The following is a 20,611-nucleotide window of genomic DNA, read 5'->3' as shown; positions in this document are numbered from 1 at the left end:
CACACTCACACACACACACACACAGTTTACCCAGAATGGGGCCACCCTATCACAAACTCAACACACTAAAGAGCCTCCAATGGCATACTTGCATCACTTCCACACTTCCTCAGTCCAGTCCCTATATTTACATCCACCTGTTTTCCCTACTGCAGAATAGCATGTCAAACCTGCCTTGCTTAGTATGCCTACATAGCTTAGCATGCCCATATAGCCTAGCGCTTAGCTAGCCTATCCAGTCTCCACCACTGACACTAACTGTGTTTGACATATGCTTAATCAGACAAATTACTACTAAGACCTGACATACGGAGAGCTGCAACTCTTTTTTTTCATGAATATATTTATTAAAGACCTAGTCCAGTCAAAAACCTGATTTCCTGTTGATTGTATGATATTTCCACACTATGAGGTAGAAATAACACTTTGAAATTGTGAAAATTATGATAATGCCCTTTTTGTGTAAGAGCTGTTTGAAAAAAAAAATACTGGAGTATCAGCCTGTTCAGGTGGGATGGAACTTTCGGCCCACAGTAATGACTGTTCATCTGGGTAAGGAGGTGGGCTCTAGACCATCCTATCAGCCAATCAGGGTTGTGAATGTAAATATCTTCAAATTTGTTTCCTAATGCCCACACAATCGGAATAAACATTTTAAGGGTCAAAGGAGGCTCATGAAAATAAATCATAAAAATTATATTATTATTTTAATTAAATAAACACACAGTGATTTACTAGACAACTAATGATTAAAACCTTTTTTTTCAAAGGCTGCATGGGGGCTTTAAGGATTTACCAAGAAAAATAATGAAAGTGACAAATACAGTAACAATGTTCAAGCAAGGCACAAATTGGGATATCAAGAATTGTTAAATGTACAATAACAAACTAATGTAAGAGCAGTAGAACTCTTGACACGCATCTCGGCTGCTCTCTTGTCTGTGCTCTCACTTCCCTGGTAGTGTGGCCAAGAAGTGAACATCCAGCCCCAGGCCAATACTCTACTGTACACCGCCTGCTGATTCTGATTTAGCACCTCTCTCTTCCTATCAGACTTGTTGTGGAACCACAGCTAGGTTCAGAAGGCCTGCCTCACACATATGCAGTATGCACACACACACACACACACACACACACACACACACACACACACACACACACACACACACACACACACACACACACACACACACACACACACACACACACACACACACACACACACACACACACACACACACACACACACACACACACACACACACACACACACACACAAAGTATGCCAATCAAACCTGTCACCATCTGACGCCATCTAATTATATACAACATAACCATAAAACACAGATGCAGGAACACACACAAACACAAACATTAATGAATACTTATAGCATATAAGCAGTGTGTATACCAGTGTGCCTACACACACCCTCATACACACTTGTGCATGTGCATGTGTGTGTGTGCGTGTGTCCGTGTGTGTGCGTGTGTGTGAGTGGCCTAGGCTGACGCTGGTACTTTCCTTAACCTCCCTGCAGCTAAGGTGTATGATCTCAGTGTGTCGGCGTCTACATCAGGTGAAGTGGATGATGCAATCTGGAGCCTGGTCTGAAGAACCAGAGCGTTAGTGATTGCTAGTTAATTTTCTCCCTCCATTCTCTCCCCCACTGTTTCCCCCTGTTTCACATAGTGCCCAGGTAGGGCTCGTATATTTTAACTACCGTCATAATAAACATACAATTGATATAAGAGGTGGGTTGGCTGCTGCTCCGGGCAAAGAATTGTGCTGCTGGTTCGTAAAGTCATGTGTGGCGTCTCAAAGGCAGCTAAAAGACTGAGGCCTCATCACCAGGACCCTTCTCCCACTCACACCCCACCCACTCCTCTCACCTCAAGGGAAGGTGCTTGACTAAGTTCAGGGGTCACATTTTGATAACTTGTTACACACACACACACACACACACACACACACACACACACACACACACACACACACACACACACACACACACACACACACACACACACACACACACACACACACACACACACACACACACACACACACACACACACACACACACACACACACACACACACAGAGTAGCTAGTCAAACTCTGATATTAGAGGTACATTTTTCTCTGGTGAATCATTTTTTTAAGTTGAATAGTCTATCTGAGTTAGACCTTTAAATCCGTCGACAGTAAGATCAGATGCCAGGTATATCATGAAGGAACAAAAAGCAACATTACACAGCTTTAGAAACATTAACAAACATGATTTCCATAACAACACACATTACCATACCAACGACATTAAAGAATTCTGAACACAGACCGTGGGGAAGATGTCGGCCGTATGGTGAACCCTAACGTCATATTTTTCGTCTACTATAATCATATCGTTTCTGCATACTTATTCATACACAGCAACCATGACAACCAAAATATTTAAATCAGACCAAAATATTTAAATAGACACAAATTGGATTGGCATCCGAAAGTGCTTACATCACAAAACAATTCGGTGATCCAAATATTCTTACTGCCTCCCATGTGGTTAAAGCAGCCAAAATGTTCAGCTCACACCAAATAGGCCTCCACCAGATTATTCACTTTAGCTGATGAAAGACTCGGGGAGGAAGCGCTTAATGGGTAGGAAATGCTGAGTCTCGGGTCTGTGTGTGTTAGTATGTGTATGTGTGTGTGTGTTAGTGTGTATGTGTGTGTGTGTGTTAGTGTGTGTGTTAGTGTGTGTGTTAGTGTGTGTGTTAGTGTGTGTGTTAGTGTGTGTGTGCGTGCGTGCGTGCGTGCGTGCGTGCATGCGTGCGTGCGTGCGTGCGTGCGTGCGTGTGTGTGTGTGTGTGCATGTGTGTGTGTGTGCATGTGAGAGAGAGACTCTAGACTCTGTGGTGCTCCTCTGTAAGAGTTTGGCAGCGCCCCAGCCAAGGTTTGTGGGCTCGGCTCCCATATGTTTCTGATTTCGTGCAATTTAACTAGATTGGCACTTTATTCGCTCCACTGGAGTGTCCCGACTCTGATGTCTGTCAGCTGAGGAAAACAGGAACAAACAACCAGCGGCTGCACTGCCTTCCCACGCAACAACCTCTTCCTTATCGCACTATAGCATTTCCTCTCTCGGCTAGCGTTAGCGCTAGGAGCTACACAGCCCGATGGGACCACTCAGCTAAATATCCTACAGCTGTTTACCCTACTGCTCTAAAAAGACAGTCACAGTGGCCTGATGACGACGACTCAGCTCAGCTCTTAGTGAGGGCTTATGTCATTTTGACATTGTTAAAGGGACATGCTTTTCATGACATAGGCGTTATAATAGCAGAGTAACATTAGTCTAATGACTGACTGACATTGTATTAGACGGGTAGATGCAGTTATCCAGGACGTCTTACTTCTAAGCTTACTTTTTAACAATGTCATTTTATAATTGTCAGAAAACATTGTTCGTTTTCATACAGTTTTCTTGCTTTCCCAACATGTGAGTATCATTTTGACAATCATACAGTGGGGAGAACAAGTATTTGATACACTGCCGATTTTGCAGGTTTTCCTACTTACAAAGCATGTAGAGGTCTGTAATTTTTATCATAGGTACACTTCAACTGTGAGAGACAAAAATCCAGAAAATCACATTCTATGATTTTTAAGTAATTAATTTGCATTTTATTGCATGACATAAGTATTTGATCACCTACCAACCAGTAAGAATTCCGGCTCTCACAGACCTGTTAGTTTTTCTTTAAGAAGCCCTCCTGTTCTCCACTCATTACCTGTATTAACTGCACCTGTTTGAACTCGCTGCCTGTATAAAAGACACCTGTCCACACACTCAATCAAACAGACTCCAACCTCTCCACAATGGCCAAGACCAGAGAGCTGTGTAAGGACATCAGGGATAAAATTGTAGACCTGCACAAGGCTGGGATGGGCTACAGGACAATAGGCAAGCAGCTTGGTGAGAAGGCAACAACTGTTGGCGCAATCATTAGAAAATGGAAGAAGTTGAAGATGACGGTCAATCACCCTCGGTCTGGAGCTCCATGCAAGATCTCACCTCGTGGGGCATCAATGATCATGAGGAAGGTGAGGGATCAGCCCAGAACTACACGGCAGGACCTGGTCAATGACCTGAAGAGAGCTGGGACCACAGTCTCAAAGAAAACGATTAGTAACACACTACGCCGTCATGGGTTAAAATCCTGCAGCGCACGCAAGGTCCCCCTGCTCAAGCCAGCGCATGTCCAGGCCCGTCTGAAGTTTGCCAATGACCATCTGGATGATCCAGAGGAGGAATGGGAGAAGGTCATGTGGTCTGATGAGACAAAAATAGAGCTTTTTGGTCTAAACTCCACTCGCCGTGTTTGGAGGAAGAAGAAGGATGAGTACAACCCCAAGAACACCATCCCAACCGTGAAGCATGGAGGTGGAAACATCATTCTTTGGGGATGCTTTTCTGCAAAGGGGACAGGACGACTGCACCGTATTGAGGGGAGGATGGATGGGGCCATGTATCGCGAGATCTTGGCCAACAACCTCCTTCCCTCAGTAAGAGCATTGAAGATGGGTCGTGGCTGGGTCTTCCAGCATGACAACAACCCGAAACACACAGCCAGGGCAACTAAGGAGTGGCTCCGTAAGAAGCATCTCAAGGTCCTGGAGTGGCCTAGCCAGTCTCCAGACCTGAACCCAATAGAAAATCTTTGGAGGGAGCTGAAAGTCCGTATTGCCCAGCGACTGCCCCGAAACCTGAAGGATCTGGAGAAGGTCTGTATGGAGGAGTGGGCCAAAATCCCTGCTGCAGTGTGTGCAAACCTGATCAAGAACTAAAGGAAACGTATGATCTCTGTAATTGCAAACAAAGGTTTCTGTACCAAATATTAAGTTCTGCTTTTCTGATGTATCAAATACTTGTCATGCAATAAAATGCAAATTAATTACTTAAAAATCATACAATGTGATTTTCTGGATTTTTAGATTCCGTCTCTCACAGTTGAAGTGTACCTATGATAAAAAATTACAGACCTCTACATGCTTTGTAAGTAGGAAAACCTGCAAAATCGGCAGTGTATCAAATACTGTATCCCCACTGTAAATGTATGATTGTCAAAAAATGATTTCCTTACTTCTGTGGTTACCCTGGATTAACTTCTTGAGAATACAGGGGGTGCTATTTTCCCATTAGCATAATTTGCTCTACAGATTAAACTGCCTCTTATTCAATTATTGCTCTTACTATATGCATATAAATAATACCATTGGAAAGAAAACAATCTCTAGTTTCTAAAACCGTTTCAATTTTGTCTCTGAGTGATACAGAAGTCATTTGACAGCACTTTCCATGACCAAGAAGAAAAAAGCAAGATGTGTTATGCCAGCTTCAACGCTCTGCCTATATATGGTCGTGCCCCCTATGACCCGAAACACACCTCATTGGCCTTCCTCTGGGTGACAAGAGGACGTCAGAGGAAAAATATCTTGTTTATCTGGGACTGACGTGAAATGAGAGCTAATTCTTTGGCGTGACCGACAACTTCCGGTTCTCTATATCGTGCGACTTGGAGCTGCGATTGTCTTCTGTTGTACGGCCATTATTATCTCCGTCTCGAAGTTTGTTTGATACATGTGACCAGATCATCGTAATGTATGTTTTTTCAATATAGTTTAATCAGATTATTTGAATTTTTTCGGGAGTTTTGCGGTGTTCCGTTGTCTGATTTTATTATCGTTTGAGAAATCCGTGCCACTCGACCAGTACCTGTGCTAAATGGAGTGGGAAAGGAACCATTCTGAACGCAACCAACGACTCATCTTGACAAAGGACACTTTGATCAACATTCTGATGAAAGATCAGCCATAGTAAGACCCAATTTACGATGTTATATCATATCTGTTGTGCATGTGAACTGGCCGTGGGCGCCCAGCCGAATCTGTCTGGTATAGCTATGCTAATTTAGCGCTACATTTTGTTTTCGTTATAAAACATTTAATAAATCTGAAATATTGTTTGGATTCACCAGATGTTGGGCTTTCAATATCTGTACGCTGTGTATTTTTCTGAAATGTTTTAAGATGAGTAATTAGTTATATGACGTTGGTCTCTGTAATTGTTCTGGCTGGGTCAGCACTATTTCAGATTGCAGCTGCAATGTAGAACTGTGATTTATACCTGAAAAATGCACATTTTTCAAAAAAAAAACTATGCTATACCATAAATATGTTATCAGACTGTCATCTTATGAAGTTGTTTCTTGGTTAGTGGCTATATATATTTTTATTTAGTCGAATTAGTGATAGCTACTGACGCAGGAAAAAACTGTTGGGAGTAAAAAAATTGTGTCCTTTGCTAACGTGGTTAGCTAATAGATTTACATATTGTGTCTTCCCTGTAAAACATTTTAAAAATCTGAAATGGTGGCTTTATTCACAAGACCTGTATCTTTCATCTGGTGTCTTGGACTTGTGATTTAATGATATTTAGATGCTACAAGTTACTTGTGACGCTATGCTAGCTATGCTACTCAGTGGGGGGGTGGTGGGGGGTGCTCCCGGATCAGGGTTGGTGACTCGTTAAAGGTTAACGGCCTATATCATATGAAGGTAGCCCATTGTTCAGTTTCGGCGCTGACCTATAACACTAATTCCCCTTGTTTTGGCAGCACAGACAAATAAATCCCAGCAATTGTTTTGTAGAGGAATGTCAATAATTGCAATGTCTTTCGTCAGAGATGTTTCTCAGTATGCATACTACCGTGCATTCTCCGAGCATGCATTCTCCGAGCACGCTCTCTTAAGTAGGTTCTTGTGAGGACCAGAGTGTGAAGAACAAATAAAAAATGACATTTGAGAAGCACTCACACTCCATCTACAGTATTACTTTAAGCTGCACCTCCCATTCACTGAACATTCTTCCAGCCAGGACAATAGCAACAATAGAGATGAAACAAGACATACACAAAGCAAACATTGACTTCATAACTATTAGCTAGCTATATCTGAATCGTAATTATCAAGCTAACCAGATAGTTTAACAGGCAAAAATGACCCAAAACTGATGTTTTTTTTAAGTAGATGTCAATTAGTGTGTAGCTAGCTGCCAATTATTTGTGGCTATCTAGCTAGCTAGCTAACAGTAGTAGCTAGCCAGTTAACATTAGCCCAACTGACTTACTATGTGCTTGCAATCTACGTACACTACAGTGGGTATTGTAGGCAGATAAACATGCTAAAATTAACAACCCTAGGATAGGGGGCGGTATTTTCACGTCCGGATGAAAAGCATGCCCAAAGTAAACTGCCTGCTACTCAGGCCCAGAAGCTAGGATATGCATAGTATTAGTAGATTTGGATAGAAAACACTCTGCAGTTTCTAAAACTGTTTGAATGATATCTGTGAGCATAACATAACTTATTTGGCAGGCGAAACCCCGTGGACAAACATCCAGGATTTTCTTTTTTTGAGGTCACTCTTTTCAATGGGTTTTCAATATGAATCTAGAATTCTAAGGCAGTTGCTTGCAGTTCCTATCGCTTCCACTGGATGTCAACAGTCTTTAGAAATTGGTTGATGTTTTTCCTTTGAGAAATGAAGAAGTAGCCCTGTTCAGAATGAGGGTCGAGTGAAGTGTACTGTTGTGGTTGAGGCGCGTGACCTGAAAGCTCGCTCCACTTTGTTTCCCTTCGGTATTGAACACAGTTTATTCCGTCTTAAATTTTATTGATTATTTACGTTTAAAAATACCTAAAGTTGGATTAGGAAAGTTGTTTGAAATGTTTGAATCAAGTTTACAGGTAACTAATTAGATAATGTGTAGTCATGCGCGAGTTGGAACAGGTGTATTTTCTGAATCATACGCGCCAAATAAATGGACATCTTGGATATATAACAACAGAATTTTTTGAACAAAGGACTATTTGTGATGTTTAATGGACATATTGGAGTGCCATCAGAAGAAGATCTTTCTCACTTTTGTGTTGTGCCTGGCGGGTTGAATTATGATTTTCATGTGTTTGTTTGATGGGGTGCTGTCCTCAGATAATAGCATGGTTTGCTTTTGTCGTAAAGCCTTTTTGAAATCTGACACAGCGGCTGGATTAACAACACGTTTATCTTTAAACCTATGTATAACACTTGTATCTTTCATCAACGTTTATGATGAGTATTTCTGTAATTTGATTTGGCTCTCTGCAATTTCACCGGATGTTATTTGAGACAACATAACGCTCCAATTTAAACTGAGGTTTTTGAACATAAAGAGGGACTTTATTGAACAAAACAAACATTTATTGTGTAACATGGAGTCCTGGGAGTGCCACCAGATTAAGATCATCAAAGGCTAGTGATTAATTTAATCGCTATTTCTGACTTTTGTGAGCCCTCTCCTTGGCTGGAAAATGTCTGTATGGTTTTGTGGCTAGGCGCTGTCCTAACATAATCGCATGGTGTGCTGTCGCCGTAAAGCCTTTTTGAAATCGTACACTGTGGTTGGATTAACAAGAAGTTTATCTTTAAAGTGGTGTATAATACTTGTATATTTTAATTATAGGAATTTTAATTATTAGATTTCTGTTTGAATTTGGCGCCCTGAAATTTCACTGGCTGTTGCTAGTGTCCCACAAATCCCCCAGAGGATTTATTAACACAGTATGTATTTATTAATGTATCATGATAAAATATTGTATTTGGGCAACATATGAGATGTAAATGGGCAATATTTCATTCCAAAGTTTATTTTCTCTCGCTTCAGCTCAAATAATGGCTGCAATTGATTTGAAGAGATTTTGCATCGTTTTTACATGGTTGCGTCATATTTCTGGGCATACTTTCCGTTGAAGCTTGCATCGATACATGATTAACACGGGAGGGTCATACGTTGTTTGTACAAGACAAAGTCATCAGCAATTGGATTGTCTCTAATGAATCAGATAATCAAAGCCAATGACACATTTCCAAACCGACTCTTAACCCACTTGTATTCTGGCTCTGGCCCAACCCATCGGTTTCTGGACCAATCAGACGGCACCAAATGTGTTCGCATTCGGTGAAGGGTCGGGGAGGTATTCAGATACAGACACATTGCGTCAGGTAGCCTAGTGGTTAAGAGCCTTGGGACAAATTCCTGAGCTGACTAGGTGAAAAATCTATTGATGTGCCCTTGAGCAAGGCACTTAACCCCAATTGCTCCTGTATGTCGCTCTGGATAAGAGTGTCTGCTAAATGACTAAAATATAAAAATGGAAGAAACTAACTTCCGTGGGTGTGGCATAACATTTTTCCGAAGCAAGAAGTCTGGGTAGCCAGGCAAGCTATTTAGGCCTATATAGTATTAGCAAACTCATCAATAGCTAATGTTTCAATTGAACCCAGAATTCAACTTAAAATCGACAATTCAATAGGCTTAGCATTTCAAGCTCTGGTTGATTTCAAATGATTTATCAACGGAAGCAAATCTCAACATTTGAAGGAGATGTATCTTCTGCTTCAACAGTTCCGTCACTATTAATTGATATGTTGGATTGACATTTCCATCTCAAGCAAAAATCTAAGTTATTAAAGAATAGGACTAAATCAAATCAAACTTTATTTAAAGTGCATTTAAAGTCCTATTCTTTTACTTTTTGGGGGTTTGAGACAAAACATGTATTCCCTTAATTATGTGGTTACCTTGGAACCACCTGAATATTAGGCCAAATGTTTATTTTCCGCCAAAATAGACATACCCAAATGTAATGATTTTTCATGAGATGCCCATAAACAATAAATGGTAATATTCCATAGTTTTAGAAAGGTCTGGAAATCACCATTCTGGTAAAAAAAAAAAAAATGCTGAGGTGTACTCAGTTTTAAGGACACAAGCAAAAGTACATAGTAAAAACCTTATGAAAATATGAAAATGTATATATGATTTTTTCCTATTCACCAAAAGTGGGGCAATAGGGCTTGAAATGACTAAAATGCTTTCTAAATATAGTAACACATTAAATTATAAATGACTTACTATAAGATTTCATCTTTCTTATAACTGTAAAATAAATATGATAATACTTAGTGACAGTACAATATTGGCACCATATCATATAACTGACAATAGAGACTTTTCTCCTAAACGTCCACTGAGCGGCACAGAGATACCCTTCAAATACGTGTAGACTTGTTTCAGCTACAGCTTTAAGCACAACGTGACCAAGAGAAATGACTTATTCTTTTTCATGTTGAGAGCTCGAAATATACAGTGCCTTACAAAAGTATTCATCACCTTGCCGTTTTTCCTATTTTGTTGCATTACAACCTGTAATTTAAATGGATTTTTATTTGGATTTCATGTAATGGACATACACAACATTTTCAAAATTGGTGAAGGGAAATGAAAAAATTAACTTGTTTCAAAATGTAAAAAAAAATGTAACGGAAAAGTGGTGCGTGGATATGTATTCACCCCCTTTGTTATGAAGCTCCTAAATAAGATCTGGTGCAACCAATTACCTTCAGAAGTCACATAATGAGTTAAATAAAGTCCACTTGTGTGCAATCTAAGTGTCACATGATCTGTCACATGATACCACATGATCTGTCACATGATCCCACATCCCACGGAGCACCATTAAATCCATTATAAAAAAATGTAGGCACCACAACAAACCTGCCAAGAGAGGGCCGCCCACCAAAACTCAAAGACCAGGCATGGATTGCATTAATCAGAGTGGCAACAAAGAGACCAAAGATAACCCTGAAGGAGCTGCAAAGCTCCACAGCGGAGATTGGAGTATCTGTCCATAGGACCACTCTGTGGTCAGAAAAAATCCATTGCTTAAAGAAAAAAATAAGCAAACACATTTGGCATATGGGGGACTACCCAAACATATGGAAGAAGGTACTCTGGTTGGATGGGACTAAAATGGTGCTTTTTGGCCATCTAGGAAAATGCTATGTCTGGAACAACCCAACCGATCTCATCACCCCGAGAATACCATCCCCACAGTGAAGCATGGTGGTGGCAGCATCATGCTGTGGGGATGTTTTCCATCGGCAGGGACTGGGAAACTGGTCAGAATTGAAGGAATGATGGATGGTGCTAAAGAGAGGGAAATTCTTGAGGGAAACCTGTTTCATTCTTCCAGAGATTTGAGGCTGGGACGGAGGTTCACCTTCCAGCAGGACAATGACCCTAAGCACACTGTTAAAGCAATACTCGAGTGGTTTAAGGGGAAACATTTAAATGTCTTGGAATGCCTAGTCAAAGCCCAGACCTCAATCCAGTTGAGAATCTGTGGTATGACTTAGTTTGCTGTACACCAGCAGGAACCCATCCAACTTGAAGGAGCTGAAGCAGTTTTGCCTTGAAGAATGGGAAAAAGTGGCTAGATGTGCCAAGCTTATAGAGACATATCCCAAGAGACTTGCAGCTGTAATTGCTGCAAAAGGTGGCTCTACAAAGTATTAACTTTGGGGGGATGAATAGTTATGCACGCTCAAGTTTTCAGTTTTTTTGTCTTATATCTTGTTTGTATCACAATAAAAAATATTTTGCATCTTCAACGTGGTGGGCATGTTGTGTAAATCAAATGATACAAATCCCCCAAAATCTATTTTAATTCCAGGTTGTAAGGCAACAAAATAGGAAAAATGCCAAGGGGGTGAATACTTTCGCAAGCCACTGTATATCACAATGAGATGATATGCTTGACTGTCCTCTTTCATATTCCGTCTCCAGGCTGGGCTAAGTTGCTCAGATGGAGAGCAAATCGATTCTTTGTCCGGACAGGCCAGCAAATTGATACGTCATTCCCAATGCAAATGTGGGGTCTGAAACCTGACACTTCAAGTCAGCTCTACTGATAGAGTGGCAGCGGAGAGCAGACAGATGGGGCTACCTGGGACTATAAGTCACTGGACCCTATAACATTCACCGAGCATTTTGTACATCAAAATGTCAGTTATCACCGGTCCAGAACCCCTCACAGTACCCCATATAGGGGACTTAACATCTAAGAGAAAGGCCTAAGTCATATGAAGGTTGCCAATTGATCAGTTTCTGCTATGGGGCTGACCTACTGTATATCCATTTGTACTTGTTGGAACGAAGTGAGAACCGACTGTGAAAATTGCCTAAATTCACATTGTTTTGGCAGCTCAGACCAATCTCTGCAGTCATTTTGTAGAGGAACGTCCACAATTACAATGTCTTCCATAGGAGACGTTGACAATATATCCTAACAAATGTGAAGTGTGTGTGTGTGCGTATGGTTGGGGAGTAATGGATTACATGTTATCAGTTACATGTCACTGATTACAAAAAACTGTTACTGCAATCCGTTACCAGCAAAAATATTGTAATCAGATTACAGATACTTTTGAAAAACTAGATGATGACTTTTAAGTTCAGAAAGGATGTTTGTGAAAAAGTTATTTATGATACCTTTTTGTTTTCTCAATGCCATTAAAATCAACATTGAAAAAAACACTATGATGACACACCAAACGCGTTTGATGGATAACAGGAAAACAGCAGCAGTAGGCTTCTGTACGCTTCAGTCCAAGCTTTGACTTCCAAAGGTGTTATTTCTGTCGGCATGCAAAGATTATACATCCTATTTGAATAAATGCTTGGAGGTAAGGATGACAGCAGTGGTGTAGCCTACGGGCGATATAGATACAATTTATTATTGATATATACACATGATCTGTCACATGATACCACATGATCTGTCACATGATCCCACATCCCACGGAGCACCATTAAATCCATTATAAAAAAATGTAGGCACCACAACAAACCTGCCAAGAGAGGGCCGCCCACCAAAACTCAAAGACCAGGCATGGATTGCATTAATCAGAGTGGCAACAAAGAGACCAAAGATAACCCTGAAGGAGCTGCAAAGCTCCACAGCGGAGATTGGAGTATCTGTCCATAGGACCACTCTGTGGTCAGAAAAAAATCCATTGCTTAAAGAAAAAAATAAGCAAACACATTTGGCATATGGGGGACTACCCAAACATATGGAAGAAGGTACTCTGGTTGGATGGGACTAAAATGGTGCTTTTTGGCCATCTAGGAAAATGCTATGTCTGGAACAACCCAACCGATCTCATCACCCCGAGAATACCATCCCCACAGTGAAGCATGGTGGTGGCAGCATCATGCTGTGGGGATGTTTTCCATCGGCAGGGACTGGGAAACTGGTCAGAATTGAAGGAATGATGGATGGTGCTAAAGAGAGGGAAATTCTTGAGGGAAACCTGTTTCATTCTTCCAGAGATTTGAGGCTGGGACGGAGGTTCACCTTCCAGCAGGACAATGACCCTAAGCACACTGTTAAAGCAATACTCGAGTGGTTTAAGGGGAAACATTTAAATGTCTTGGAATGCCTAGTCAAAGCCCAGACCTCAATCCAGTTGAGAATCTGTGGTATGACTTAGTTTGCTGTACACCAGCAGGAACCCATCCAACTTGAAGGAGCTGAAGCAGTTTTGCCTTGAAGAATGGGAAAAAGTGGCTAGATGTGCCAAGCTTATAGAGACATATCCCAAGAGACTTGCAGCTGTAATTGCTGCAAAAGGTGGCTCTACAAAGTATTAACTTTGGGGGGATGAATAGTTATGCACGCTCAAGTTTTCAGTTTTTTTGTCTTATATCTTGTTTGTATCACAATAAAAAATATTTTGCATCTTCAACGTGGTGGGCATGTTGTGTAAATCAAATGATACAAATCCCCAAAAATCTATTTTAATTCCAGGTTGTAAGGCAACAAAATAGGAAAAATGCCAAGGGGGTGAATACTTTCGCAAGCCACTGTATATCACAATGAGATGATATGCTTGACTGTCCTCTTTCATATTCCGTCTCCAGGCTGGGCTAAGTTGCTCAGATGGAGAGCAAATCGATTCTTTGTCCGGACAGGCCAGCAAATTGATACGTCATTCCCAATGCAAATGTGGGGTCTGAAACCTGACACTTCAAGTCAGCTCTACTGATAGAGTGGCAGCGGAGAGCAGACAGATGGGGCTACCTGGGACTATAAGTCACTGGACCCTATAACATTCACCGAGCATTTTGTACATCAAAATGTCAGTTATCACCGGTCCAGAACCCTTCACAGTACCCCATATAGGGGACTTAACATCTAAGAGAAAGGCCTAAGTCATATGAAGGTTGCCAATTGATCAGTTTCTGCTATGGGGCTGACCTACTGTATATCCATTTGTACTTGTTGGAACGAAGTGAGAACCGACTGTGAAAATTGCCTAAATTCACATTGTTTTGGCAGCTCAGACCAATCTCTGCAGTCATTTTGTAGAGGAACGTCCACAATTACAATGTCTTCCATAGGAGACGTTGACAATATATCCTAACAAATGTGAAGTGTGTGTGTGTGCGTATGGTTGGGGAGTAATGGATTACATGTTATCAGTTACATGTCACTGATTACAAAAAACTGTTACTGCAATCCGTTACCAGCAAAAATATTGTAATCAGATTACAGATACTTTTGAAAAACTAGATGATGACTTTTAAGTTCAGAAAGGATGTTTGTGAAAAAGTTATTTATGATACCTTTTTGTTTTCTCAATGCCATTAAAATCAACATTGAAAAAAACACTATGATGACACACCAAACGCGTTTGATGGATAACAGGAAAACAGCAGGAGTAGGCTTCTGTACGCTTCAGTCCAAGCTTTGACTTCCAAAGGTGTTATTTCTGTCGGCATGCAAAGATTATACATCCTATTTGAATAAATGCTTGGAGGTAAGGATGACAGCAGTGGTGTAGCCTACGGGCGATATAGATACAATTTATTATTGATATATACAGCGGAATGACGTGAATCACACTGCTGTTCTCTCATTTAGCTATTTGCGCAACACAGATTGTGGTTGTTGTGGATGGCTGTTCAAACATTTATAAGTGTATTTTAACACAATACTGGTTGAATTTGAAAAGGTGAAGCTGCCTATCAATCAATGTTTTTGCGACCAGTGGCCAGCCAGTGAAAAATGTTCTCTTGCAACAGCTGCATTCTACAATGCAGATCCCAGTCTATGGAATAAAAGTTTGAGAGAGTTCCGCCCTTCTAAACTCAGTATTGTGTTCCACATACAGTCAAAAACGAGTTTAATTTAAGAACACCACAAATGGGGATTTTATTGCTCAAACTAATTCATGCTGATTAATAAAGGGCTATCGTACCCATGCTCAAACTCACAATCATTTGATAGACTTAAACATCTGAAAATTATCAGGATATCAAAGTGTCACCAGCAAAAACGTAAACAATAGGCCTATAGTAAATGCAACATATTCATTTTTCACAGTCAAATAGAACCTTTCGGTTGTGCGTGCCATTCCATGAGAGTAGCATCAGCTCATTCAGTCCTCCATGACAACAAAATCATAAGCAACAGAGTAGGCGGGTCCCCAATTACATTCAGCTTCGGGACGATTTTTCCCTGAGGGGATGGTCAGAGGGCGGAACATAGTTCGAAATAATAAACAGATATATTATTTGACAAAAACAGAATCCTTTCAAACTTTGATTACATTGGGATATTATAACATGTCTCAATATTCATGCGAACAAAGAATCCAATTCGAACAAAGAATCCAATTCGGGAAAGTCGTATTCCGGGTCGTAATGCTGGTGAGTTACCACTGCTCTGATATCCAAAAGTTACTTGCGGCTGTATGTAATAACACAAAAAAAATTATGGGCTAATAATGTAAGAAATAGCACACAAAACAACTAAATACTGCAAAGGTGCTTAGGAGCTAGATAATATGGGGTATTGTGTGTAGATTGATGAGGAAAAACATTAATTTAATACATTTTAGAATAAGGTTGTAACTTGACAAAATTTGGAAAAAGTCAAGGGGTCTGAATACTTTCCGATTGCACTGTAGCTTACTCCCATTATTATCTGTATTGAAGTAGAAAGCAATGGGTTATAAGAAGCCTACATCACCCATGAAGTAAATTGCAAAATCCATTTATGGCCCAACTAGCTCTCACAGTCTTATGACAGAATTAGATGCTCATCTATGTTGGAAATGTAAAATTCAAGTGTTTAAAGTTAAATTTAGGTCACAACTCCGAAAACTTAAGGTTAGGCATGAATACCGAATGGTTAATGTAAGGGTTAAGGTTTGGGATAGGCTTAAAACAAAAATCTCAAAAACAACATTCTATCCATGGCATTCAACTTGCAACCTTTGTAATCAGAGGCCATCCACCATTCCCATCCACAAAACTGTAGCAAAACGGAAACCTACCTGAACGTAACAGCGCTCACTGTTGCCCCTAGTGGCCACTTTCCACGTCATCTCCCAACGTCCTCAGACACTGATGGACGTTGAATCCTGACTTGTATCACGGGCGACCTGGCTGTTATGGCCAGGTATGTAAACTCTAACATTGATTTATCCTGCAATAGATGTCGCTCAATTGGTAATATTATTTTTTGTCTTCTTCTAATGCCTTTTTAAGGGAAAAGTAATCTAAAAGTTACAAAGTAACCAGATTCCGTAAATGAGTTTGGGTAACCCAAAATGTTATGTTACAGATGACAATTTTGGACAGGTAACTAGTAACGGTAACAGATTACATTTAAAAAAGTAATCTATCCAACCCTGTGTGCGTGTGCATGTGCATGTGCATGTGCATGTGCATGGCTGTGGGCAATGCGGAAGGGTGTGTATATGGTTGTGTTTCAATGTGGCCTGGAGGTAATTCTAATTTATATATACATTTTGGTGCTTGTGTGCACATGCACATACGATACAAGCAGTACAATCTTACATGTGAGATCTTGTCTGTGTTAGCTTTCCCCACCTGTGAGAGCCCTTGCATTTCCGAGACTATGTGATTCTGGGTACACAGACTGAGGCCAAAGCTGAGAAAGAGAGACAGAGAGACCATGAGAGACAGCTAGAGATATAGACAGAGAGCAGGTGACAATCAGAGAGAGGTAGCAGAAAGAACTGGGTCAGGGCAGAGGGCTCTATAATAGGCTGATGAAAAGCACATAACACTGATACAGGCCCAGGGAGCACAGTATCCATGGCGAGGAGGAGGAGGGGAGGGAGGTAAAATATCTGCTTGCGTTGATATGAGCTCACACAACACTAATCTCTGGTGCCAGTGCCACACAGCAGATACACAGGGTTCCCATGCCGCTGGCACAAAGTTGGCACACAGCAACCATAAACTGTTTGGTTTTTACCATGGGGAATGCCATCGGGTGATTTTCCAACACTTATACAAACGTGTTGATGCCCCGGCACGGCTTGGCAGGGTGGCATGACCCAGCATGTTGCACAGATACACGCTCCTGGGGGTGGGAGGGGCGAGCCGAAGAGGGGTGAGAAGGGCTGCAGGGGGAAGAGGAGGAAGGGAGCGAGGGACACAGCCAGGGCTGTGAGCAGTAAATACCTGACATTCCAGTACCTGGCCTAACCTTGCAAGAGTGACCTCGCTGCCTGCCAGGGCTACCTGAGCCATGCCCCTTGGCCCTGCACATCAGCGCTGGGGGTGAAACTTCAGAGGAACAGAGCGAGAGAGAGACTGCTCATTCATAAGTCAGGGAGGGAGAGGGAGGGAGGAATCACTCTGGCAAGGAGGGCTGGGGGTGCGACTAAAACATCAAGCCTGCAGAGCTCCAAAACATTGTTCATATTTTCAGTGGACAAACTATGAAGGGATATCAAATCAAATCCAATTTTATTTGTCATACGCTAAAAACAACAGGTGTAGACATTACCGTGAAATGCTTACTTACAAGCCCTTAACCAACAAGACAGATTAAATAAAATAAGAGTTAAGAAAAATATTTACTAATTAAACTAAAGTAAAAAAAGTAACACAGAAAATAACAATAACGAGGCCATATACAGGGGGTACCGGTACTGAGTCAATTTATATATAAATAAAAAAAGAGATAATGCCGAAATGCCATACTGTACCAATCCAAAGTTGTCAGGGAAAAATGACTAACTGAAAGTGATGGGATTGAGGGTAAACTCAATGACAAGGAAAGGGCACTTCTGCTGCAACTGTTACAGTACGTAAAACTGCTATATAGCATGTAAAGAAGAGTCAGCCTCTGTCTTTCCTTTGATCTGACACACTAGGGTATACAGTTCACACACAAACATGTATGCACACGCGTTAGCAAACCCACACACATAGACATACGCCCACGCACATACACACTCATGCAAACACCCACCCATGCACATACACACTAATGCAAGCACACACACACACACTAACACGTGCACTGCACACACACACACACACACACACACACACACACACACACACACACACACACACACACACACACACACACACACACACACACACACACACACACACACACACACACACACACACACACACGCACACACACACACACACACGCACACACACACACACACACACACCATGCTAAATTGCTGCCTTTGACAAACTGCACCTCAGACATGCACTCACACACTCACACAGCACTGCTCCAACTCCTCCAACTTCCTCAGAGCGAACTCTAGGCTCCAACTCAGACTCAATGCTTTCTTTAAAGTGTCACACACGCTGCTGACCCATTGAATCACTCTCAACTTTGTCTGACAGTAGTATACTACTCACTCTATCTCTTACACTATAATAATAGCTCTAACCTCAAAAACACTCTCTCCGCTTCACTTGCTGGGCTGAATATAACAGTATGTTATGTTCTTCATGGAAAACTTGAATGACAGAAACTCAAGAGTCTACAGATGGGATCTTAATTTGATCACGTCCTTGCAGCAAACAATTTTCCTGCACCACAGGAAACTCAAGTTAGCATCTTATTAACTACAAAGATTCATCCATGCATTAGATCATGTACATTCAACACGCCACGGCAAGGACCATTGGAGATTGAGTTACTGTACATGATGGTCACTCATTGACTTTTCAAACTCTGCACAGATAACTCTCTTTACCTCTCTTCATCTCTTTTTTCCCTTTTTTCACCTATTTTGATTGATGATTGTTCTAATTCGCTGTCTGTATCCGTTTATTTTTTCAATCAATAACAGTCTGGATCTATTTAACTCACTGTAAAGTGATACTATGGTGTTACTAAAGTGATACTAACACACAGTCACACACATGCAGAGAAACACACATGCTTTATGGCTAAACGTTAGGTAGCTGTGCATGACAGGGTAATTAAACACACACCAAAATGTGATACACACACCAAACAGTGGGAAGTCAAACCTGTCACACACTCTTAATAAAACACAATTACATTAAATAGAAGTAGTATCACGACATGAATGCCAGCATTCATTCAGGCACATTCAGAGAAATCACACACGCACATGCATGCCTTATATGCACCTCACCCACCTTGCGAGCTGCACACCAACTCCTTCAATTTCCAATGCGTGTGGTGTGTGTAAGTCTCTCGCTTCCCTGGTCCGTTCCTCTCTCCCTCTCTTTCTCACTCACTCTCTCTCTTCTCATTCTATACTCATCGCGTGGCTCTCGTGACGCTCCACGGCTGGGAGAGAGGGAAGAAAGGAGGGAATAAGGGAGGGAGAGGAGGGAGGTAGGAAAATAGTGACGAGCGATTCCTGCCCAGACTGATGAGTGAGGCTCAGGAAAATACCCTGGGGAGAGAAAAGATTTGGAGAGCTTCACTCTGCAAAAGCTGTCTTTTCTCTCCCCACTGCACTCTTCTCTCTGTTCCTTTTTTTCTTAATCTGTACTTGTCCTTCTTGGTTCCCTCTCTCCGCAGATCCTTGAAAGTCCCCTCTGAACCACTTTTACTCTCTTAAACTCCTGCCACTCATCCCCTTCTACATGTATCCCCCTCTCTCCCCTTCTTTCTTTCCTCTCCTCACTCTCTCTCTCTCTCGCTCTGGTGTGCAGCTGGCTCGATGAGGGACACACACCTGCCCACCTGCCCTGGTCTTATTAAAGTGGGGGATGATTTTCACCGAAAGGAGGTAAAGAAGAAATAATTATCTTATTCTCTTCATGTCTTCCTCTCATTTCTCCCTCCTCTTCTCCAGGAATTGTGATGTCATGGGTGCACAGGTAAAGTTCCCAGAACTGTCTGAACAGCAGCGAGTCATTAAAAGACGTAGGCCTACAAATTTTATGGGAAATAAACATGGAATTCTGCAGATGCCGTGGCCACTGCATGTGCCATTGCATAATACGGTCTCTCCTGCAGTTGCCTACACACACACATAGTGTACACACACACACACACACATAGTGTACACACACACACACACACACACACACACACACACACACACACACACACACACACACACACACACACACACACACACACACACACACACACACACACACACACACACACACACACACACACACACACACACACACACACGCACACACTCTCTTTCAGGTTTCATGGCCTTGACACTCTCTTTCCAGAATGTGAGGAATGCAGCATGCTGATTGGCTGGTGACTGTTTCCATTAAGCCTCAAGCCCACTGGAGTCTCCTCAAGGGTCATGACCAATGTTGCCTCTAATTCTTTCCAGCACTGAGCAAATTTCAGGTCTGTTGAGCAC

General features: G+C 41.6%; 1 protein-coding gene across 4 annotated transcripts in view; it reads right to left on the bottom strand.

Moving 5' to 3' along the window:
- LOC139540152 (zinc finger protein 469-like) overlaps positions 1-19,834 on the bottom strand; it is a 139,454-nt gene extending 119,620 nt beyond the window's left edge. For 2 of the 4 annotated variants that reach the window (XM_071343742.1, XM_071343741.1), the window contains exon 1: positions 19,407-19,834. The gene's annotated coding sequence lies outside the window, so the exon portion shown is untranslated. The remainder of the gene's footprint in view (positions 1-19,406) is intronic. The other 2 variants (XR_011668102.1, XR_011668101.1) reach the window with 2 other exon arrangements.
- Positions 19,835-20,611: the final 777 nt, after the last annotated feature.

The sequence above is a fragment of the Salvelinus alpinus genome, chromosome 15 (assembly GCF_045679555.1).
Source record: "Salvelinus alpinus chromosome 15, SLU_Salpinus.1, whole genome shotgun sequence".
Classification (NCBI taxonomy): Eukaryota; Metazoa; Chordata; class Actinopteri; order Salmoniformes; family Salmonidae; genus Salvelinus; species Salvelinus alpinus.
Note: the sequence above shows the minus strand (reverse complement) of the source record. Positions and strands in the feature narration are given on the sequence as shown.